Here is a 24,821-nt window from a genome sequence, read left to right as displayed (position 1 = left end):
TGTATATTGTCTACGTAGACGGAATAAAAAATGGCTGGGGGCAGTGAAGAACGAAGTGTATTCATCTTAACGATAAAGAGAGTGCAGCTAAGCACGCCTCCCTGGGGTACACCAGTTTCCTGCGTAAAAGGACGTGACAGTGCATTACCGACTTTTACACGGAAGGTACGATTTGACAGATAGCTTTCGATTATGTTCAGCATATTTCCACGGATGCCCATTTCCGATAGGTCTCGCAAAATCCCGTAACGCCATGCCGTGTCATAAGCTTTTTCTATGTCAAGGAATATCGATAGGAAATACTGTTTATGTATAAATGCATCGCGGATATTTCCTTCAATGCGCACAAGGTGATCGGTTGTTGACCGCCCTTGTCTGAAGCCACACTGATAGGGATCGAGTATATTGTTGAGTTCAAGGAAATGTACGAGTCTGCGATTAATCATTTTTTCAAAGAGCTTACACAGACAATTGGTAAGAGCTATCGGACGATAACTTGCTGCCAAGGAGGGGTCTTTTCCCTGCTTCAGGACAGGAACCACAATCGCCTCTTTCCATGTAGATGGGAGGTATCCCGCAGCCCACAGTGTTGAAAAGTGTAAGTAGTGTAAATTGCGTGTCAGTATGTAAATTTCTGATCATGTCATACATGACTCTGTCAGGTCCCGGTGCAGTGCTTTTGCATGTATTCAAGGCAGCTCTCAACTCGGCAATACTGAAAGGCCGGTTATAGGGTTCATTCTGTCTGGATTTTGTAATTATTGGCTCACATTCTTCTGTTTGTTTATATTTTGAGAAAGGACTGAGAATAATGGGTTGAGCTCGAGACGATCTCAAAGTGCTCCCCAAGTGAGTCCGCCTGATTCTTGCAGGGTATCGCCTTGTGTTTACCAGAGGGAGTGATTGTGCTTGTCGCCCTATTATCCTAATAACCCTGTTCCAGACTTTGGCCTCATCTGTGTACGAGTTGATGCCCGATAAAAACATCTGCCAGCTTTCTCTTCTGGCCTGTCGGCGGGTTCGCCTGCCTTCGGATTTTACTTTTTTAAAGTTGATAAGATTTTCTGCAGTGCGAGAAGCGCGTAGCAAACCCCACGCTTTGTTCTGTTTTTTACGTGCGATCCTACAATCGTCGGTCCACCACGGGACACGCCGCTAGCACGACAGGCCATTTACTTGTAATATGCATTTAGATGCGGCATCCATTATAAAGGCTGTAAAATACTCCACAGCAGCATCAATTTCTAACGAGATGTCATGCCATGAGATGCCAGTAAGAGTTCGAAATTTGTCCCAATCAGCTGTCTCAATCTTCCACCGAGGTGCCTGTGGTGCATATTCGTTTTCTTTAGGTGCTCGTAGTAGTATGGGGAAGTGATCGCTTCCGTAAGGGTTCTTTGTAACTTCCCATTCAAGTTCAGGCAGAATAGAAGGAGAAACTATGCTGAGATCGATTGAAGAAAAGGTTCTGTTTGCTAGAGTAATATGTGGGTTCCTTCTTGTTCAGAAGGCACCCACCACAAGTAAAAAGGAACTTTTCAACAAAACGACCTCGCGCATCAATACGAGAGTCGCCCCACAGGGAGCTGTGCGCATTGAAATCGCCAACAAAAGGTTCTGGCAATTCGTCTATAAATGACTGAAATTTGTTTAATTTGTGGTGTGTGGGTACGTAAAGTGAGCAAATTGTGATGAGTTTGTTTAGAAGAACAGCTCGAACCGCCACTGCTTCAAGGGGCGTTTGTAGCTGTAAACGCTGACAGGAAATACTTTTATGAATAAAAATGGCGACACCGCCTGATGATATGACAGCATCATCGCGATCTTTGCGAAACTTGACATACGGTCGGAGAAAGTTTGTGTGTTGTGGTTTTAAGTGTGTTTCCTGTAGGCACAGCACTTTTGGATTGTGTTTTTGGATAAGTTCTTGCACGACATCAAGGTTCCTAAGAAGACCTCTGACGTTCCATTGGATTATTTCTGTATCCATATTGGAAGTAAATAAGTGCTGCGTGTATGGAAACGGAGGTGATGCCTTAGGTTACAGAGCTCTTTCGAGGCCCTGTAACCGGGGTTTTGCTATTTTTGAAGCGTTCGAGGGTACCTCGCCGCTCCTTAGGCGCTTGGCGCCCCTTGAGGATAGGTGTAGTGTCCATTGCCTCTTGTGAGGCGCCGGACACGTGCTCTTGCGAGCGAGAAATTTCCCGAGAGAGTCTCGCCTTGGAGGGCAAGACCCCTGCGCCCACCAGCCCGGAGGTCGATGGGGCTCCCTGAGGGATTTGGCTGCGCCGGCTGTGGCCAGCGTTGGAAGGGGCCGGGGAGGTTGGGGCAGCCTCGGCTGCGCCCACCTTCGGGGTCGATGGCCCCGTCTGCTGTGTTGCCGTAGCAGCGTCAGCTACAGCCGCCGGGGGGCCGGATGGCGTCACTGCCGCCTTACTGGGTGTGGGTCGGACAGCCGCCGGAGACCGTTGTGGCGCTGCCCCCTGACGCGCCACATCGGCAAAGCTTTTCTTTGGCAGGTATGCTACCCGCCTTCGTGCCTCTTTGAACGATATATTCTCTTTTACCTTTATCGTTACTATTTTATTTCTTTTTCCTTCTTCCAGGAGAGGCACGACGGCGAGTACGCGGCGTGATCCCCGTCACAGTTTACAGTGGAGAGTTCTTACAAGCTTCAGTGGCGTATTCAAGGGCACTGCATTTCGCACATGTTTGGCGGCCCCGGCAGCTCTGCGAACTGTGGCCGAAACGCTGGCATTTGAAACATCTTAGGGGATTCGGCACATACGGTCTGACACGGAGCTTGATGTACCCGGCCACTACAGACTCGGGCAGAATACTTGAAGCAAATGTGAGTATTAGGTGCTTCGTTAGAATTTCTTTTCCATCCCTTCTCATCTTAATTCTTCTCACATTGACAACATTCTGATCACTGAAGCCCTCCAGGAGCTCAGCCTCTGTCAGCTGGAGCAAATCGTCTTCCGAGACAACGCCGCGGGTGGTGTTGAGAGTGCGGTGTGGAGTTACTGTCAATGGAACATCTCCAAATGATACCAGACTGGGCAACTTCTCGTACTGTTTCTGATCATGGAGCTCTAACAGGAGATCACCACTTGCCAGCCTTGATACCTTCTGGCCTGGACCAAGGACATCAGTTAAGGACTTGGAAACTAGAAAAGGGGAAATGTTTCGTACTTGTTTATCGGATTTTTCTGAGTGGATCACATGGTAACGTGGGAAGTTTGGTCTTTGACGTCCAAGGAACTGGAAAACTTCATCGGTGCGCCCTCTTTTGTGAGGGCGATCAGGAAGCGGAGGGAAGGAGCTAGCCATAAAGGAATTGAATTTTCGGCAATAACGTCAGCCACCCACCATGGAGCCCTACAAGGGGACGCTACAGGGACTGTATGTACAGGTCTGTAAACGCCAGCTGTACGTCATCACTATAACCAAATATGAAATAACCTAGGTTGGCTATTCACACAAGTAAAGAGAAGCGAGGAGAAGACAGGAAAGATGGAAATTGAGAGAAAGACGAAGGTTGGAGGGAGAGCGAGAGACAGGAAAAGGCAACTACCGGTTTCCCCCGGGTGGCTCAGTCCGGGGGTGCCGTCTACGTGAAGCAGAGGCCAAAGAGGTGTGTTGCCTCCGCCGGGGGGCCTTAAAGGCCCGAACACCCGGCATCGGCTCAACCCCCAGGATCCCCCTTTAGCCGGACACGGCTAAGCCGCGCACGGTTAAACGCGGGAGGGTCCAAACCTCGTGTGCTCGGGTACGTGGCGTCGCAACACACCAAACGCCTGCTGACGAAGACGCCCCTGCGGGGACCGATCTAGATAGAGTGCTTATGAAAAAGCACAGCATCAGAATTTATCAATGACCCTTTTTTTTATGGCCGCTCTTAAACGGGCAGCGTGAACGAAATCTCCTTCAAAAAAGCGCGCAACACTATGCATCGTTTATATCCCTGAATAACTGTTTCGTGTGAGCAACATTATTGTGATTTTTTGACGCCCGTTAGTTTGTCTTCGCAGTTTGTCAGCGCGCCACTCGCCCGACTGCCGGCCTGAAAGCGGGGGAGCAGCGGCGTGAAGCCACGATGCTTTCGGCGGCGGCGGCTGTGGTTGTCATGGGGACCGGTACGGTGGCGCGCGCCGTCCGGTGGCGCGCGCCGTCCTGCGGCGCATGGTCGCAACACTCGGCAGAGAGCTCCCTATGGAAAAGAGAGCGACGTTCCAGGCATATAGTATTAGGAGGCGTTGGTTTCACTCGCACATACGGCGCACGGCGACGATGTTCGTGGTCGCACTTCATACGGAACATCATTCCGACGGCAGAACTGCGCCTGAAGTGTCCATATAAGTGATATGTTGTATAAGATGTCTGTACTCCCGGCACGACTACTGAAAGAATGTAGGTCCCGTAGGCCTCAGGCACAGCACATGTGGGCCCGTTTCATCCGCATGCCGAGAGCGATATTTATTACTATTCCTGTTAGGTCTAATCACTAGGCGAACAAAAGGGCTCTCTTAGCATGCTAATTTTTTGAACTTCCACATTTAACAGGCTCGTGCTTGAACAATATAGCCGCGGCGCGCAGGCGCACTGAAGTAGACGAGTGTAACCACTATGCAAAATATTGTATTGCATGCGGAAATCGCAGTTAGCAGGGGTGCGATCGGAGATATTTCTTCGGCGTGTTCATTCGGTTAGCGGCGCGCGTGATTGGCCTACTCCGCGCCAACGTGGCCAGCCGCGGCCACGTTCTTGGTGACGTCAAAATGAGGACACGCTCCTGTCAATCATCTTGCACCGAGCACGTTGTCTGGTAGGCGCCGAACGCGACGGGAATTGGAAAGTTTGGAGCTATGAAACGCTCGTTGGCGCGTCTGGTAGATTGGATCGGATCCAAACGGCGGCTTCGGCGGCGCAATGGCACGTTCGGGTCCAAAGCAAAGTTTAATTCGAGAAAATGGAGCTTGCGATAGGAACTTCGGTTGTCGCATTAGCGTTAGTTGAGGAGGAACGAGAACACTGAAGGTGCGAAACGCGTTTCAAGAAATGGAAGAAAGCGAATTCCGGCGTCGCTTTCGTTTCTCGAAACAAATAGTACGTTGGTAGTGCGGCGAACTCGACCTCATCATCGGGAGCCAGCGAGCCACTGGAATGTTGTTGCCTCTTGAGTGTGCCACTGTTGCCGTGGTTCCTTTTTTTTTCCTCGCTGCGGGCGACACCACCTAGGCACGACGCACAGAAACAAATAGTTATAAATTGTAATAGTCACATGTATTACCATTTGAAAACGTGTTTAAGCTTGAAAAGAAAAAAAAAATACATTTTTAGATGAAGATTTCATTCACTGTTAGACGAGAAACATTTGGTTTCGTAGTACATTGTCTGCAAGCAGACGACAAACGAGGGAAGTAAACTTCTGGGGAGTTCACCGCTTTCCGATTGGCTCCTCACTCCGTCCCGTTCTCACAAATTTCGGATACAGCCACTTTGTGACGTTGCAGCAACCGAACACAACGCGTAAAGATCTCAGATCGCGCGCCAGCACGCTCAAGCACCGACTGATAACATTTTTGCTTGCTTCGTTCAGAAACGGCGGCGGGTGTTCTTATATAAATATAAAATTATATTCGTAGCAATGAACACATCGCACAAACAGAATGTCATTATGCAAGCTGTCAGTGAGTATCACTGTGAGTTACACCTCGCAAATATTGCCGCAACGGGGCTATACATACATGGATATTTATGGGAGGCCGATCAAGCCTACAGGGCGCACGCGTTTTATTGCGCTCATCCGGTCTACAAGGTAAATAATATGACAGCATACAAGTGCACTTTATTTAAAAAAGCATTCTTTTCATTGTCATGTGATGCGATCCCCAAATTTAAAGAAAGACTAACATTTCTAAACCAGCGAGGGTTTACCTGTAAGAAGAGTAAATGTTTAGATACAAGTCGTCTTATTTTTATTATTTTTAATTTTCTCGTGATTAATCTATGACCCACTGTGGTAGACCCAGCGTTGATCGCATTGAGCTGACGTCAGTACATGCACTATGCATATGCAAGAATGCAAATTAGCCGCCGTTCCTGCGGATGCATGCAGGATATGGGACGTCGATGCAGAAATTTCACGAGGTCGAAGGCGATGTTGGATATGCTTGAAAAGGGGATGAAGAGAGGAATACAAAGAGATGCGTCTAACACACGTACATTTGAATTGTGTCACAGTGGCACATACCCAGAAGTGCAAGCATGTGGGTATGCGAGCCACGAGAAAGGGAAGCAATATACACATTGCGCGCAGTGCACAAATTGTTCCCTTTCTCGTGCTGCAAAGTGTGTACACAGGGAAGACGGGCGGAAGCCTAAATGACAGGCTAAGCAAACACAAGCAAAAATTTGAACTGTTATCGAGATAGACGTCTCTGTGCATTGTGATCATTGCCGGTGTAAATTACAGTCTAACGATTGTGTAGGCGTGTTTAGAAATGCTGATTAAGATACGAGGGAGATTCTAGCAGCAAGCATGATTGAAAAAGGTGCAAACTGTGTCAGCGCTCCGTGGATTTCTCTGAGCAGAAAGGAACTGGCCTATCTAGAAAATTCCTGGGTGGCGAGTGCAATGATTTCGACTTGTTTGAGCCGGTATATATACCACGCTTTTCTGAAAGAAAATTGTTGATAGTTAGCGCACGTTCTGTCGTCTTATCCGTGTCAATTAAGCGCTATGACTTCCAATTGATGCAACGAACCAACTAACCCAAAAATCTGGATTTCATTTCTAGTACAACAGGCCCTTTTGTATGTGATCGCGATCGTTGAGTACTTGTGTCGCTCATCGTTCTTGCAACCTGCAGAGCCAGAACGCTTGCCTTCTGCATCAGAGCTAGAATTCTTCCGGATGAAGTCAAGCTAGTGTTTGGCGGCTTTATTCCTTCCTTTGGCCACGGCATAAGGATTCGCAAGATCCTAAAATCGGAATGGCAGCGCTTGATACGGATCTACAGGAGCCTCCTGTACCAACGCATGCATCTGTCCACACAAACGAAAACGGAGGCCAATAATGCTGTCCAGGAATTTTTGCTTCTCCCAGACCGGACAACATAATTTATGTGGTATAGCATACTTTCAAGACTGCGAGCCGCCGTGCCCTCGATACAGCGATCTTCGCGGCAGGCCGTCAGGACGTCGGGCGAGGTTCCCCTTCCTGCCTTCGCCAGGAAAGTGCTCAGCCTTTGGCCCAAGTTCGCCACCGAACCAAGGAAGTCATCCCCCCAGTGCTCTCAACTACTCTACGGGTCGGCAGGGCGCTGGGTACAGCAGTTCCTGCGGGGCAGGGCGTTGTGCGTATTGCCGGCAGACAAAGAGGGAGGCTTTGTCGTTCTCACTGAGAGCGAGTTCAAATTTAAGGCTGTAGAAGCAGTTTCTTCTGTATTGAAGCGCTGTGATGATGTCTCAATGCAGAAAGTAAAAGCGGAAGGCACAAGGTTGTGTTCCCGAACTAACCTTCCCCGCCTGTCCAATTTTTTTTTAAAGTGAGAACCTTCATTTAAGGTCATGTTTTCTGTAAAGACTCACAAATTAGATCGGCCATTTAGAGTGATTGTTTGCGAAAGACGTACATGGCAGAATGCGCTGGCTAGTTTTCTGGAAGCTTAGCTTGTTTCGTATTAACGACCCTTTCATGGTGAGAAGATTTAACGAGGTGGTAGGGTACCTTAGGAACAATCAAGACAAAGGCATTTCGGCCTGCTCCATCGACATTAAGGAATCGTACTACTCCATGCCTCAAGCTGCTTTACTGCGATGTATTGAAGACTGCACAGATAACTATGGCGTAATTGCATCCGAAACTGACAGTCATTTCACCCAGCGAGTTCCTAGAGCTTCTGGCGCTTTATCTAAAGTCTACCTATGCTGAATGTGACGGGCTCATGTATCTTCAGACGGAACGTGTGTATCGCGTCATGCCTAGCCCCTGCCTTGAGCGACCTGTTTCTCGCCCATCACGACAGACTTCTATAGGGAAAACTCGCGACGATAAAGATTTTAAATAACTTTAGATGCGTGGACGACTACCTCGTGATGTATGATTTCAATTCAAATAATACTGAAAGAGTGAATGGCGTGGTTGCCGTGTTCAATGGATGTCTTGACAATCTGGTTATTACACATGAGCTACCCAACAATAAATAATGCTATCCAGTTTTGATATATAAAACTAAATTTGACTGCCAATCATTGCTATTGCAAATACCACGCTAGGGAAACAAAGATGCTGCTTCCGCATGGCTCGTAACATTCAAAGTTGTTGAAGAAAGCAATCGCAAACCTACGTTTTGTGAATGCGCTCCGAAAATGATGCCCCCACCGGATGCCTGGGAGTCTTTTGAGACAAAAAGAGCGGCTACTGGAAGCAGGCTAGTTACAAAACTTTCCCTGCATTCACAAGTTCAAAAGGTGTCCTCAAGAAGACGCCTTGTTGCTCGAGTCTTGACGTCCGCACTCGGGTAGGACCGAAGCCCTTCCTTGGTTGGATTCAATGCCCTTATGCGAGCCGCCAAGTAGATAATGCTTAAAAGGCGCCTCGTGTGGTTGGATACAATGTTCTGTACTGGGGTAAAAGCAAATGGGGAAAGTTGGTTAGAATTAGTTATCGACACTAAAATCGAGCGAACAAAAAAAAAAAAAAATTGAGACAACAGCTGGAAGAACTTAGCAAACCAATGTAGAGAATCTACTCAGCACAATGATGCTGCCGAGCAAGGTGCGGACCCACAACCACCTGACGTACCTCTTAGACAACCCTAGACATCCCCAGCTCTCGGTAGAGCATAGACCTGGCTCCCAAGGTCATTCCATAGATTCCTACAGTCTTCCCTGGAAAATGTTTTTAGCGCTGCATACTTCCTTCTCTTGGCGGCACACGTTCGAAGCAGTATACCCTCGTTGGAATCCCAGGTGAGTGAGTGAGTGATTTCGGTCCAGAGAAGACGCAGGGGAGACCCCGCGCCACCTGGCTAGACCCACGTAGGGACCGCCAAGCCGAGCTTGACGGCCCGATCGCGGGCGCTCTGGACGGCCAGCGTTTGGTCGTTGAGTTCGGGGCTGCCCAAGAGCGCAGCCCACCTATCCTCGCTAAAGGAGGAGCCGATGGCTTCACACTCCCACAACACATGGTCCAATGTTGCCCTTAGTCCACAGGCAGGGCAGTCCGCACTGTGATATATTTCAGAGTATGTGGTGACTACAAATTTCACAATGGTTACCATATTCGACCGCGAGATCGGGTTTGAGACGGACATTTCTGTTTTTTGTCACGAGAAGTCTTTCCGTTTGGACGGTGGCTTGAGGGTTTCGCTTTCATCATGCGAACAGCCTTCTTGGTGATGAAATTGTGGCGCTATACTCTTGGAAGATGGCCGCTGGGACACTCCTGTAGAATGTGAAATGTTGTCTCAGGTCTTTCGTTACAGCGGCGACATGGTCGCGTACTCGGGTCGGTGGCGTGTCTGGTAGACAAGGTTCGCGTCAGCACAGGTTTGTGCGCATAGGCAGCGCTTTGTCTCCATCCTGCAACTCTTTCGATTCGTACGCCAACCAAGATCTTGCAGTGAACTGTGCCTTACGGGCAAACAAGTCCGGGTTAGCTTATCTGGCTGTTAGCTTTTTCCACCATGATACGGAGCCTTTCAAGGCGGTTTTCACTACCGAGGCATCAGCGGTGTCAATCGAAGTTTCAAAGATCGCTGCTATGCGTTCCCTGCATGCGTCCAAAATTTTCTTAAATAGCTTGTCAACGAATTCATCGCCAAGGCGAACGAGTCCACTAAGTGCCTTGTAGTGAGTGACCAAAGCAACTCTTTGTAGTTGCAACATGCCCAGACCACCACATCTAGTTGGCATCCAAACGTCAATGTTTGGAAAGCCTTGAGGAAGATGCAGTGTCGACTTCACCTCTGTAGAAATAAGACGATCAAGACTCTGCCTGGACTTGAAGTGAATATGAGGTTCCATAAAGATATACAGGCTGAACCAAGTGTCTCCAGCAATGAATCTTTTGAAACGGTTTAAGTTTGGCTTTTCCGATGAGCTCTTCATTCGACAAAAGGGGCCTTGTTGACGAAGAAATGTAGTACTAAATAGTTGATGGGTTGATCTTTGAAAACTAGATGGACCTCAGTACCTGCAACTGGCATCAAATCTATGCAATAGTCAAAGCCTTTTGATTGATAGTTTGCCCGCCAACCAAAATACTGGGATTTAGGTGGATTAATATGAAGACCTACATTTGTTTAATGAGCGAGGAAAGCCCCTTTATAGGTGTCGGACACCAGAACCAGGTTGTTTTCAAATGGCATGGCTCACATGGGTGCCATTAAGCTGAACACCCAGTTTCCACATGTTCAATCTTTCTAACAGAGGATCAAGGACACAGTTGAACAAAAAAGGTGATAGTGGATCACCCTGCTTCATACCTCGCCTCATAGGTACCCTTTGTGAATCCATCAGGCCCCCACACCAAAATGTAGTGGAGCTAGTCGACACATATCTTTTAGAATATACATCATACATTCAGGAATACCTCGCTCCGAAAAGCCATGAACAGATTATTGTGGGACACTGAATCAAATGCTTTTCTAAGGTCGAGGTTCATTGCAAAGGACGATGCTTATTCATTAACGTTCGGCTTAGCGCTTGTAGCAAAAGTACTTAGATGATGTGGATTTGTCATCCTGAAATCCAGCATGAAATTTCTGTAACTGGTTATCCTCTGTAAAACGCGATAGAAGCATTTAAAATAGATACGGTAGAGAACAGGGGAGACTGCGATGGGTCTAAAATCACTGGGAGTAACAGCGTTTGCACATTTAGGTGTGAAGACCAGTCCGGGACAACTTGATTTCAATAGGAATGGAACCGAAGGAAAACCAACTGTTGAAGAAATCAAGTAATGCATCCGAGGGAAATTTCTTCAAATCAGCGATTTTAATACCATCTGGTCCTGCAGCGGATTTGTAAGGGAAGGATTTCAAGGCTCGATTAATCTCCGTTGCCACAAACACTCTCAGCAACCTGTCCTTGCCTGACAATGGAGACCCTCCCCTACAGGAGTGGATTCTTCCCCAAAGATTGGATCATACTCATTGTGCAGATCCTCTATCGCACATCGAGCTGAGATCCACCGAGCAGGAGAGAGTACCTAAGGGCAGCAGGGCCCAAGTCATATAAACGCCGATGCTCAGCAAATGGCGCCCGGCGGGAATTTTTCCTTGGCAACGCCGATAAGTCAATCTGTGATTTGGGAGGACGCGGTTCTGGAGGTGAACGTTTAATTTTATAGTAGTCTAGTCAGAGGTAGAAATCTTGCATTGATATCGGGCCCACGCTTGGTGCGGAAGCAAGTCCTTCATCCCCAATGCCTACATTTGTAAGAGAAAGACGAATAGCATTAGTATCTAGTGTGAGTAGCCCGAATTCTAAATTTTCAAATGGACGTAGAGGTGGCTGATTTAGCCCGCATTGCTTTGCCATGTCAGGGGCATCCTTGTAAAGAGATGTGTGTAAAACGTGACAGATTGCCCGAACCGTTCTGGTACGAATTTGTGTCTTCATTTATGGCGCGACTGAATGGTAGTGCAGCCCCGGCCATTGCAAGTGCAGCTATGCCCGAATCTGTCCAACAACGGTGAGAATAACCTGGCATAGGGGGGATTAGTGGCGACGGCTCTCCAACATCGTCTGCCTCGACGTCATCTTTCTGCAGTTAATTGCATCCTTTCAGCGTGCTGTCCTCCTTATGTGTTCTATTGCAGCCTCCGTAAGCAATTGAAAAATCCTCTATAGCTAATCATCTAAGCACTGCTGTTCCTGCTGGGAGACAAATCTCGGCTGCCGCCTATGGTCTGATGTCTTCTACAGTCCGCCTTCCTTGACCAGTACACTGGTATGTCCCCTGTGTTGCACGCGAACTAGCTTCACGAGACTCATCTTGATACACTTGATCAAGAGGCGTGGCATGCCATCGCTTGAACCAGGTAGTGTTGTAACATCCATCACATCGCAACTATCTCAGCAGCCCTCGCACTAGGCAAAACACCTGAATTCAATTGAAGTCCCCCCTGTTGTAGTCGGCAGGGGCGTAGCCAGGGGCGGGGGGGGGGCTTATGGGGCTTTAGAGTCCCCCGAAATTGTTTCGTGCTGTCCTGCACCGCCGACCAAAACCCACTGCGCCGCAAATCATTCTGGATTTTGTTTAGAATGTCTTGCTCACGCTCGAAAAGACAGACATTTCAGCGCCAACATTGCGAACTCGGGCTGAATTTCGTCGCCACGCCCATGCACCTGGAGTCACATAACACAAGCAGCCCCATCCAAGCACGAATTTTCAAGGGCGTTTTGATGGTGAGCGGGCTCGTAGCGGCATCTCGCGGAGGCCGCTGAACCTACGCAGCGCGTGTATTTCATTTTCGAAACTTAATGGGTATGAAGTTCTCAAACTTTTGATATGAAAGGTGCACTGACATTTCCGAAGTCGTGCAACACGAGGGGCCCTAAACGTTCGATTCCGGAACTTCGCGGGTTTAATGTTATAAATATTTCCCGCTAAAGGTGCGTTGACTTTTCCAAAGTCGTAGATAAGACCATACAACCAGACCGGCCAAATCAACACACTATCAGACAAGCTGAAAAGCACGCAGCGAGGTCCGATGAGACGAAGCGTTGTGGTGGTTCATTTGTGCCGTCGTGTCACAGAAAAGAATATCAATATTTTTCTTCACCTGCGCCAAAGTATCCATGTCAAAACAGTAAAACCAGCAAAAGTAACTACGTGCTTATTTTTTTGTAGTTTCACTTATTCGCGAGGACACTTGAGCCTCAATTTTCTTGTTCTGGCTGCCCGCAGGCTGCCAGAGCCAGCCAGAGCGCATGCGTTTTTCTCGTGTTGCCCCGACCACTGCGTGGGCACTTTGGTGCACGTTCGTTTTTCTCTGGCCGAGTGAATTTTCACCTGGCAGAGTTCTAGACGCTTTCCGGCAAGCAGACGAGAAGAAACAATGATCGCTCGCCGTCATCACTGCGGGGACTCGACGGATTGCAACGCGCTCGCTTGAGCACAACCTCTCTGGAAAGTCTTGTCTCGTCGGTGTAGGATACCGAGCAGTATGCGTGTGGTTATTTGTGGGCCATGATGATGATGATGATGATATGTAGTGTTTATTGGCGCAAGGGCCAAGTGTGGCCAAAGAGCGCCAAGACAGTGGTGATGAGTTTGCAATGTAGTTATGGCATCGATGGGGTTAATGTAAAGTGGCTGTATAGGGGCCTTAAAAATAGTCGCTCTAGAGTGCTTAAAATCTATCTGTAATAAGAATATGTCGATGACAATGACGTGTTCTATGTGCAATATAATCCATCGTGAAAGAGTGATGCAAAAAGAAAATATATAAGCTGGTAAAATCACTTGGAGCACTGCTGCCTCGCCAGAGCCCTTGACACGCAAGGGACGAGAGGCATGTGCTATACGGAAAAACTATCACAGCGCTATTCTCTATAGAGAGGAGGCGCTGCGAACGTATGGGCTAAATACATGTAATACAACATCTTTCAGGAAACCTAGGACTGCGTTAGTGTCAAAGAGCGGTTCTGCTCCGAGTAACATAACAGGATGGAGGGGGATATGCTGCCGGTATGCTAAGGGAAAATGTTTCTTTCTGTCATGTTCGGCTTCCCGACACTCCAGGAGGACGTGGAGGACGGTCAGCCTTTCCCCGCATCTACCACAGGTTGGAGGCTCGTTTTCCGTGAGCAAAAAGTTATGTGTGCCAAAAGTGTGTCCTATTCTTAGCCGGCAGAGTAGGACATCTGTCCGACGTGATTTTGTTGCAGAAGGCCAGAACCCTAATTGTGGCTTTATTACGTGCAGTTTATTATTTGTTTCCATGTCCCACGAGCGTTGCCAGTAGTTCCGCAGTTTTCTACGCAAGTAGGGCCTCAGATCTGTGACAGGGACTGCTGCGGTAGGATTTACAGAATACGATGCTATTGATGTGGCCATCTGGTCCGCCAGAGCATTGCCTTCGATGCCCCTATGACTCGGCACCCAGCATATGGTGACATGCTGGTTACATATATACGTTTTACATAGGACGGAATAGAGTTCATTGATTACTGGGTTTTTGTGCTTAGAAAATGACATTAGGGCCTTCACAGCACTTAGTGAGTCCGTATATACAACTGATTTCTCGAGTTTTGATTTCTTTATATACTTTACAGCCGACAACAGTGCGTAGGCCTCAGCCGTAAAGATGCTTGTTTCCGGATGCAGTACATCGGATTCCGAGAAGGATGGGCCGACGGCTGCATAGGACACCCCCTCGCGTGACTTCGATGCGTCTGTGTAGAACTCCGTGCAGGAGTGTTTGTATTGGAGTTCCCGGAAATGCATTTGTATTTCAATCTCTGGAGCGTGTTTTGTAACTTGCATGAAAGATATATCACATTCTATGTGCTGCCACTCCCAAGGAGGTAGCAGCTTGGCTGGCTGCATTAGGCGGGGCTCGAGGAGTGGGACATGCATTTCATCACTAAGCTCCCTCACACGCATCGAAAAAGGCCGTCTTACGGAAGGACGATTATGAAAGAGCGTAGCATATGTCATATCATTAATGGTATTAAAACATGGGTGTTGAGGATTAGAGTGGACTTTCAGGAAATATGTTTGGCTGATGTATGTTCTCTGCAGATGTAGTGACCACTCATTTGATTCTGCATATAAACTTTCTATGGGACTTGTTCTGAAAGCTCCAGTGGCCAGTCGAATTCCTAGATGGTGGACCGGATCTAGCATCTTTAGCGCGCTCGGGGCTGCAGAATGATAGATCACGGCACCGTAGTCCAACCGCGATCGGATGAGGCTCTTGTAAAGATTCATTAAACATTTCCTGTCGCTGCCCCATGCTGTGTGGGATAACACTTTAAGTAAGTTCATTGTTCTTAAGCATTTGACCTTGAGGTACTTTATGTGTGGAATGAAAGTTAATTTCGAATCAAGTATGATGCCTAAGAACTTGTGTTCTTTGTTCACAGGAATTCGCTGACCATACATTTCGATACTGGGTTCTGCAATGAGTCCTCTCTTTCGTGTGAAAAGCACACAAGAACTTTTGTTTGGGTTGACTTTAAATCCGTTTTCTTCTGCCCATTTGGACACTTTGTTCAAGCCCTGTTGAACTTGCCTCTCACATACTGTAAGGTTGCAGGATTTGAATCCTATCTGTATGTCGTCTACGTAAACAGAATAAAAAATGGCTGGCGGTAACGAGGCACGAAGGGTGTTCATTTTCACGATGAAGAGCGTGCAGCTAAGTACACCTCCTTGAGGTACACCAGTTTCCTGTATAAAAGGTCGCGACAATACATTGCCGACTTTCACGCGAAATGTACGGTTGGACAAATAGCTTTCTATTAAGACGAGCATATTGCCACGGATGCCAATTCCCGACAAGTCTCTCAATATTCCATAGCGCCACGTAGTGTCGTACGCCTTCTCCATATCGAGGAATACGGATAGGAAATATTGTTTATGTAGAAAGGCGTCGCGAATGTTTCCCTCAATGCGCACAAGGTGATCGGTTGTGGACCGCCCTTCTCTGAAGCCACACTGAAAGGGATCGAGGATATTGTTGAGTTCAAGGTAATGTACAAGTCTGCGGTTAACCATTTTTTCAAAAAGCTTACAAAGACAATTTGTAAGAGCTATCGGACGGTAACTTGCCGCCAAGGAAGGGTCCTTGCCCTGTTTAAGAACAGGGACCACAATCGCTTCCTTCCATGTGGATGGGAGGTTTCCCGCAGCCCAAATAGCGTTGAAAAGCGTGAGTAGTGTAAGTTTGGTGTCAGCGTGTAAGTTTCTGATCATTTCGTACATGACCCTATCAGGTCCCGGCGCAGAGCCCCTGCATGTGGTCAAGGCAGCTCTCAACTCAGCAATATTGAAAGGCCGGTTATAAGGTTCATTCTGCCTGGATTTTCGTATTATGGGCTTACATTCTTCTATTTGTTTGTATTTCAAAAATGATTGCGCATAATGGTTTGAACTCGACACGCTCTCGAAGTGTTCCCCAAGTGAATCTGCCTGATCTTTTATTGTTTCACCTTGTGTGTTTACCAAAGGAAGTGAATATGTTTGGCGCCCTTTTATCCTATTAACCCGGTTCCAGACTTTGGCCTCATCTGTATACGAGTTGATACCGGATAAAAACGTCTGCCAACTCTCTCTTCTAGCCTGTCGGCGTGTTCGCCTGCCTTGCGATTTCACTTTCTTAAAGTTAAACAGATTCTCCGCAGTGGGAGAGGCGCGTAGCAATCCCCACGCTTTGTTCCGTTTCTTACGAGCGATCCTACAGTCCTCGTTCCACCACGGGACACGCCGTTTGCATGCCAAGCCATTTACTTGTGATATACATTTAGTTGCGGCATCTATTAAGAAGGCTGTAAAGTATTCCACGGCAGCATCAATTCCTAACGAGGACATCTCATCCCATGAAATATTACTGAGAGTTCGGAATTTCTCCCAGTCAGCTGTATCAATCTTCCACTTGGGAGCATGTGGTGGATATTCGTTTTCTTTAGATGTTCTTAATAGTATGGGGAAGTGGTCGCTTCCGTAAGGATTGTTTATAACTTCCCATGCGAGTTCAGGAAAAATAGAAGGAGAAACTATGCTGAGATCAATTGAAGAAAAGGTTTTGTTGGCAAGACAGTAATATGTGGGTGCCTTCTTATTAAGCAGACACGCACCGGAAGAAAAAAGGAGCTGTTCAACGAGACGACCTCGCGCATCGATACGAGAGTCGCCCCATAGGGAGTTGTGCGCATTGAAATCGCCAAGAACAACATAAGGTTCTGGCAATTGATCTATAAAGGATTGGAATTCATGTTTCGTTAATTTGTAATGTGGGGGTATATAAAGAGAGCTAATGGTGATGAGTTTGTTTAGGAGAACAGCTCGAACCGCCACTGCTTCGAGAGGCGTTTGTAGCTGTAAAAGTTGACACGCAATTCTCTTATGGATAACAATGGCGACACCGCCCGATGATGCGACAGCATCATCGCGATCTTTGCGAAAAGTTATGTACTGTCGGAGAAAATTTGTGTGTTTAGATTTTAAATGTGTTTCCTGTAAACACAGCACTTTTGGATTGTGTTGGTGGATCAGTTCTTGTACATCATCAAGGTTTCTAAGGAGACCTCTGACGTTCCATTGTATGATTTGTGTATCCATATTTAATGTAAATTAGTGCTGTGTGTACGGAAACGGAAAGATGCCTTAGATTACAGAGCCCTTTCGAGGCCCTGTAATTGGTGTTTTGTTCTTTTTGAAGCGTTCGAGTGATTCTCGACGCTCCTTAGGCGCCTGGTGCGCCTTGAGGATAGGTGTGGTGTCCATTGCCTCTTGTGAGGCGCCGGACACGTGCTCTTGCGAGCGGGAAGTTTTCAGAGGGAGTCCCGCCTTGGAGGGCAAGACCCCTGCGCCCACCAGCCCGGAGGTCGATGGGGCTCCCAGAGGGATTTGGCTGCGCTGGCCGTTGCCAGCGCTGGAAGGGGCCTCGGAGGCTGGGGCAGCCTCGGCTGCGTCCACCTTCGGGGTCGATGGCCCCGTCTGCTGGGTAGACGGAGCAGCGCTAGCTGCAACCGCCGCGGGGGCAGATGGCGTAACTGCCGACTCACTGCCTGTGGGTCGGACAGCCGCTGGAGGCCGTTGTGACGCTGCCCCCTTACGCGCCACATCGGCAAAGCTACTCTTAGACAGGTATGACACCCGCCTACGTGCCTCCTTGAAAGATATGTTTTCTTTGACTTTGATTGTCACAATCTCTTTTTCTCTTTTCCATGACGGGCAGGCACGCGAGTATGCGGCGTGCTCGCCATCACAGTTGGCACGGTGTGGAGTCTTCTTGCATGTTTCGGAGGAATGTTCAGTGTCACTACACTTGGCACATGTCAGCCGGCCTCGACAGTTCTGTGAACTGTGGCCGAACCTTTGGCACTTAAAGCATCTGAGAGGATTGGGCACGTATGGCCTAACACGAAGTTTGATGTAACCGGCCTCGACGGACTCGGGGAGGACACTTGAACCGAAAGTGAGTATCAGGTGTTTCGTATTGATCTCTTTACCGTCTCGCCTGATCTTAATTCGCTTAACATTTATGACATTCTGTTCACTGAAGCCCTCCAAGAGTTCAGCTTCAGTGAGCTCTAGCATGTCATCGTCTGAGACAACGCCGCGGGTGGTGTTCATGGTTCGGTGTGGAGTAACTGTTATTTGGGTCTCCCCAAATGAGACAAGTTTCGGCAGTTTCTCGTACTGTTTCTTATCGTGGAGCTCCAAGAGAAGATCACCACTTGTCATTCTCGACGCCTTATATCCTGTTCCAAAAACTTCAGTTAAGGACTTCGAAACAAGGAACGGTGAAATGTTACGTACTAGCTTGTCTGGGTTTTCTGAGTGGATAACATGATATCTTGGAAAGTTCTGGACTTGTCGTCCGAAAAACTGAAAGGGATCTTCGGTGCGCCCTCGTTTATGAGGGCGATCAGGGAGTTTAGGAAAAGCGTTTTCCATGAGTACAGTAGGGTTTTCGGCCGCGATGCCGACCACCCACCATGGAGCCCAACAGGGGGACGTGACAGGGGTTGCTGCTAGAGAAACCCTGCCAACGCCAGCCGTACATCGCTGCTATAACCAAATACAGCATAACCAAGGCAGGCTAGCTACACAAGGTTAACCCTTGCCGCCGGGAGACTAGGAAGTTAGCAGAAGTGAAGAGAAGACAGGAAAGATAAAAAGGCGAGAGAGAAAGACGAAGATTGGAGAGGAGGACAGGAAAAGGCGACTGCCGATTTCCCCCGGGTGGGTCAGTCCGGGGGTGCCGTCTATGTGAAGCCGAGGCCGAAGAGGTGTGTTGCCTCCGCCGGGGGGCCTTAAGGTCCAAACACCCAGCATCGGCTCAACCCCCAGGATCCCCTTTTCCCCAGACACGGCTAAGCCGCGCACGGCTACACGCGGGAGGGTCCAACCCTCGTGTGCTCGGGTACGTGGTGTCGCAACACACCAAACGCCTGCTGACGCAGACGCCCCTGCGGGGGTTTGTGGGCCAGCGTCTCACGTTTTATTCATTATTTCTTCGGTAGCCACATTAGGTGCCCTTAGTATGCATTCGATTGTGGCTAACGTGTTTTGCTTGGGATTTTTCATTACGGTGCCCCCGCCTTACGAATGGAAAAACATTGTTGCGACGCAGCGAATTGTCACATGGGGAAAGTTTGATTTTGTTACGTATTCATTTGCGGAAAGCGATAAGCCGCGGTACGCTTCAGTTGCCGACTACAGTCCAGCCCACTTATAACAGCCGCAGATATAACGAACGCTCGCTTAATACGAACGAGGGCGGTGCTACCGTCAAAATATATATTAGCGCAATGGCACAGTGTCTCACATAGAACGAAATGTTCTGGCCTCAACACTCGGTTAGAGCGAACGCGAAGCTGTCGGGCTGGATGGAACTCACCGCGGAGTGCATAGAAAATTACTTCCGCAAGGCGGGTTTTATTATGGGCCCAGGCACCGAGGACGCCATAGATCACCCACCGGAAGGCCGGCCGGTCGCACGAGGACTTGTGGCAACGCGTCGTTGACACGCAGCTGGCCGTACCTGACGTTGCCTGGGACGATTTCGTTTCTGCTGATGACGACGCCGACATTGCGGAGCCATGCACTGACGAAGCTATTGTGCGTGAAGTGCGAGCCCTTCCTGACTGCCCAGAGACCGACGAGGACGATGACGAGGATGCTGCTCTACCGCCGGTTGCTGTGAACGCTTCAACCGCGATCGGTTACATCGCGTCGCTTAAGGAACTCGTGTGCAGCAGAGGCCTTGGCGATGAACATATTATCGCGCTGGAAAAATTAGAAACGGCAGTGATGCGATCAGCTCTGAAGAAGCAGACATGCATCACGGACTTTTTTCAAAACTAAAGTGAACTTTCGTCTCGCTTGCTCTTTTTTCCCGTATTATAGGTGGTCCACTTAGTACGAACTTTGGATACAACGAACAAATGCCACGTGACGATCAAGTTCGTTATATGTGGGCTGGACTGTACTCATATTATTGCGATAGCAATTATATAGACACTCCGGCGCATTCCTGCCGTCGCCGTCACCGTCATGTTCCGTACGAAGTCCAAGGGCAATAACATCGTTACCGCAAGCCCCATCCTATATGTGCGAATGGAAGCATAGTGAGGGATGGGGGGTGGTGGCATGGGTGAGCCCACGGTGGTGGCTCAGTTTTGTGTGCGCAAGGGAGAAAAGCGGGGAGAATGCACGCCGCCTTCCATCGCGCGCGATGCACCAGGGGGAGTAGAGGGAGGGAGGGGGGGGAGCCTTAGATCTGTGATCTGATTGCGCAACGTGTTTTTGCCGTGTTTGACGCAACATACACAGTGACTTTTTCTTAGATTTATTGGAGACTAACGTATATTTAAATATCTTGTTGCGAGGTTTTCTGTATACGTGCAGTAAACCTCATCTTCACATTTGTAATGTACGAGGGCGAGTCAAAAGAAAGTGAGTCAGCCCGTCCCGCGCAATGATAGTTTTGGATTGGGGCCCCAAAGAAATAGCGTCGAAGCCACTGCGCATACGGGAGACGCCAACTGCCTTTGGGTTTTGCGTCGGGCATGCTATTTTAGTGATTTACAGGGAGCCCCGAAAGTTGTCCCTGAAAATTTGCGGAAACAAACGGCGGCACCCATCGAAGCGACTGCTCTAACCCAGCACGAAAGTGGGTTCGATTCGTGGTAACGCGTGAAGTTCGCAAGCTAGAAGTGACTGCGGTTATCGCTTTCTCTCAACTAGCGCATGTTATGAAGATTGATTCATTATACGCCACCGATTCCGAATTCAATTGTGGATTTTATGGCACGTAAAGTTGGTTACCCAAAACTAAGGGCAACTAATTGTTCGCTGCTTACAGAATAACCTGTGAATTGTAATCAAACGCGAATACACAAAAGTTAACATGACTATTATCATAAAATGGTATATTTTATTTATCATTTCTAATAGCTTTTCCTTGACTCCGTACTGGCACTGTCAGGGCAAGACGCTATCCGCAAACGCGAAGCCCTAATCTCTTCACTCCTGCGTGCCCCAACGTTAACACCCGCAGCTCTTTGGGGCCACAAACTATTGGGGTCACTATTCTAAAATTCTAATGGTTCGGTTCATTATCTGCGAAGCATGCTCGTGGCACACAGGCATCTCATTTACAAAAGTGACACACAGATATGAGGATAAATGTTCTTTAATGCTGTCATACACTGCGTTGAACATGCTTCTGTGACATAATGGACGCTCCAAAAAGTCCAACAGCATGATGTCGTGAGCTTTTTGACAACTGAATGTGTTTCCGAAAAAGAAATTAGTCGGCGTATGGCTGCCGTGTACGTTGAACACTGTATTTCATTGACCACTGTGAAGCATTCGAGCAAATGGTTCAAAGGATGTCGAAGTAGGAAATACGATCCAAGACCGGGCCAAAGCCACCGTGCAATCACTCCCAACACAATTGCAAAGGTTGATAAACTGATTAAACAAGAACGGAGGATGAGCATCGATGAACAGGGAGAGCGTGCGAACATCAGCCACTGTTCGGTTCACACCATGTACTTAAACTAATTTTTAATGGGTGTACAGTGCACGTGTTGTCACATTCTTTTCTACACTGATAGTCATTTATGAATGAAGACCATACAACTCGCACATGGAGCTCACTTGCTGCAAATAGGGATGCTACTATGTCCCAGCTATTGTTATCTGTGATCACAGCTGCGTCAGGTGCTCAGCCTGTATGGGCACGTTGCAAGTGCTAGGCGGCGCCCTGTCTTTCCGACCCCTAGCGCCATCTGACGAATAGTTGCGCGAATGCGGTAGGATTACTCACGGCGTCAGCAGCTCGCGCTGTGTGTTTGGCGCCCTGTCAAACGGTAGCGATGGCGCGAACCATCATGCCGATATTAATTTTACCTGGGTTTTGGGAATTACGAGATCTTGACAGCTTTTTTCGTGAAAAGAATTTAGAGAAAGGAAGTCGTCCATTCTAAGTGGGGCACGTCTACGACGTGAGGGAAGTGTTCAACTCGCACTGATCGGAAGTGACTGCTAGGTGTATTCCGCAAACAAAAATAACGCACCAGCGAGATGCGTGAAGCTCAGCGTAAGTTACTTCGTTATCTACGGTGTGGACGCATGAAATTATAAGTGATATTGATTCTTGAAGATCGGCGACAGCAGACAAATCCTAGCGGGGAGCTGCGATTGCCGTGCTGGCATCACAGGGAAGTGCAAGGACGCCGCGGTAGTTTCCCTGTACATACGGGACGGCAAACGCGAATCCAAAACAACTCATCCGAGAACGTGGGGCGTACGAACGACTCGTAAGACCTACCCGAGGTATTCTAACGTTGCTCTCCCCAAACACAAAAAAAGGGGATGAACTTACCAGTTGTGTTAGACTACGCTGGGAAAATATTTTCGCCCAAGTTACTGGAAGTGCGATACTTTTATGATGCGATTTTTCAGTGCGTGCAAAGGAGGTTCCCATAAACCACGTCGTCAAAAAATTTGGTGATCTCAACTGCCCCTTAGTTGATATGCTGGGCGCAGAAGGGTGCATGCCAGCTCAGCCACCTGCAATCCCTCCTCAAGTCTCTCAGCAAGCCCTAGCGCTGTTTGAATGGGAGAGGATTGGGAAAGAGTTCCACAGCTTTACTGCGGCACAGTGTGGAAACAAACTACTTTGTTTGCTGCATATGCTGGTACGCACTACAGGTGTCCCGTTGCTGTTATCATGGCTGTAAAAGCAACGAATTCAGCGGTAACGCACTTGGCATAACGCCGGAACATAAAACAGCTTATGCCGTCGGACGAGCGCTATACCGTGTTGACGCCGTTCTGCTTCATACGGTCGGCTTGGAAACCTGTAAAACTTTGTTCCTCGTGAGTTGTTGTACGTGCTGTTGCAGCCCACTGCGCAACAGCTCGGGTTGCACTTCGGCATTGCACAGAAAAGGCAACAGCAACGTGCGAAGCAGTGCACAGACAGGCTTTCCGAACGCAAGCGGGCCGGTCGTATCCTGCCGGTTCCGCGCTCGCCGCCGCGAGGGGCGCCCCAGTAGGCGCGGGAACTACGTTCGCAACCTGCCCATATTCCTTTATTGCCGCCTTTCTGTAGTAGATGCATGTTACCTGACCCATGCTTCGCCTACTCAACTTTGTGCAGATTTCATACCATTTTTTATGATCCTGCAGGTGCAGCGGCTACCCCTTAGAACCATGGCTCCTGACCCCAGTCCAAGGCCACCCTCCCATGCACACTGCACATGCGATCCGTAGTGGAGCGGTGCATTGGGCTTCCGAGGAGTCGCTTCCGCTGCTTTCAGCGGTACCGCGCCCTCCACTACGAACCAGACCGTGCTGCCAACATCGTTGCAGCATGTACAGTGTTGCACAACTTGTGTCTTGACGAAGGTGATGTGTTGGATGATGTCAGTGATGATAGCAGCAACAGCAGCAGTGTCGATGAAAGTGGCAACCCCTCCCCACAGAGTTCCCCGAGTAAGCGCAGCTCGCATGATGTATCTGAAAGGCTGTGCTGCCCCGGATAATGTTATTAGCTCGTTCGGCACGACTCGGCAGCAGCACCAGCACTATCTGCAAAGGGTGCGAAGGCGGCTGCGCCGACAGCAGCAATAAACACGTGCCTGACACTGCAAGCAGATGTTTATTACTGCTGTCTACAAACCTAAGAGAGCAGCAGCCAATGAGAAGAAATGTGTGCAATTAGTGGATAGCGTGGTTTTTTTATCGAATTGCTCAATCATAACCAGCGTTTTCACGTGTCCTCTGCCAGTGGGCTGTCACTACCAGAGATAATTGCATCATTCCACTGTGACACTACATGAGAGCCTTCATATAGTACCTGTGGATAGAAGACTTTGCAGAATGTTGTAGCCACCTCTCTGGACAGCTCGGGTTTGCCAAATGATTTGCTGCTGCTGCTTGTCATCTTGATGCATTTCGCTGCTGGCATCACCAACACCGTCACCGCCATCTGCACTGTGCATGGGAGGATATCGGTCTTCGTCTCCTCGCTTCCTATTTGGGCTGCAGCAAAGCACAATACTTCTCGCTGTACCATGTGTACTGTTCTCACGCACCTTGTAGGCCCTGCGCTGTCTTGCCACACAGCCACCACAGTTCCTCGACAAAAGGCAAAGTTATGCCGACAACGATTGCCTGGCATGTCAAGCGCATTGTTCTCCCTTCGGTGTACATATGTAAATAGTTCCGAAATTGAAGGAACACGAATTCTAAATATTCATTTCAAGTGCCACTTGCATTGTTGAAAATCGTTTATTTAGATCTGCCGTGTAAATATAACCATGTAATCCATCTTCCATGCCATCTTTCATCAAAGCAAATGACAGACAAGTACACAGCATGACTTCATGGCGACAAAATAGCTGTGTGATGTTCACTACATGGGACTCGGTACACTACCAATGGGCCGTTGGCAGATGTTAAATCGCATAAATATGACACGAGCATAATGATGTGTTTTTTTTTTAACTTGCGCACAACCATTTATCTTCATCCAGCAACTTCACAGCAAGAAAGATGTGTCTTGTCTATTATGTAGTCAACATGTTTGTAGCACGAAATCGTTTCTTTTCAA

The 24,821-nt window shown here is 48.4% G+C and overlaps 1 pseudogene; it reads left to right on the top strand.

Annotated features, from left to right (window-relative positions):
- Positions 1-19,581: 19,581 nt before the first annotated feature.
- LOC126516633 (uncharacterized) lies at positions 19,582-20,059 on the top strand (annotated as a pseudogene).
- Positions 20,060-24,821: the final 4,762 nt, after the last annotated feature.

This window comes from Dermacentor andersoni, chromosome 1 (genome assembly GCF_023375885.2).
Source record: "Dermacentor andersoni chromosome 1, qqDerAnde1_hic_scaffold, whole genome shotgun sequence".
Classification (NCBI taxonomy): Eukaryota; Metazoa; Arthropoda; class Arachnida; order Ixodida; family Ixodidae; genus Dermacentor; species Dermacentor andersoni.
This window is presented reverse-complemented; position numbering and strand designations above follow the sequence as displayed.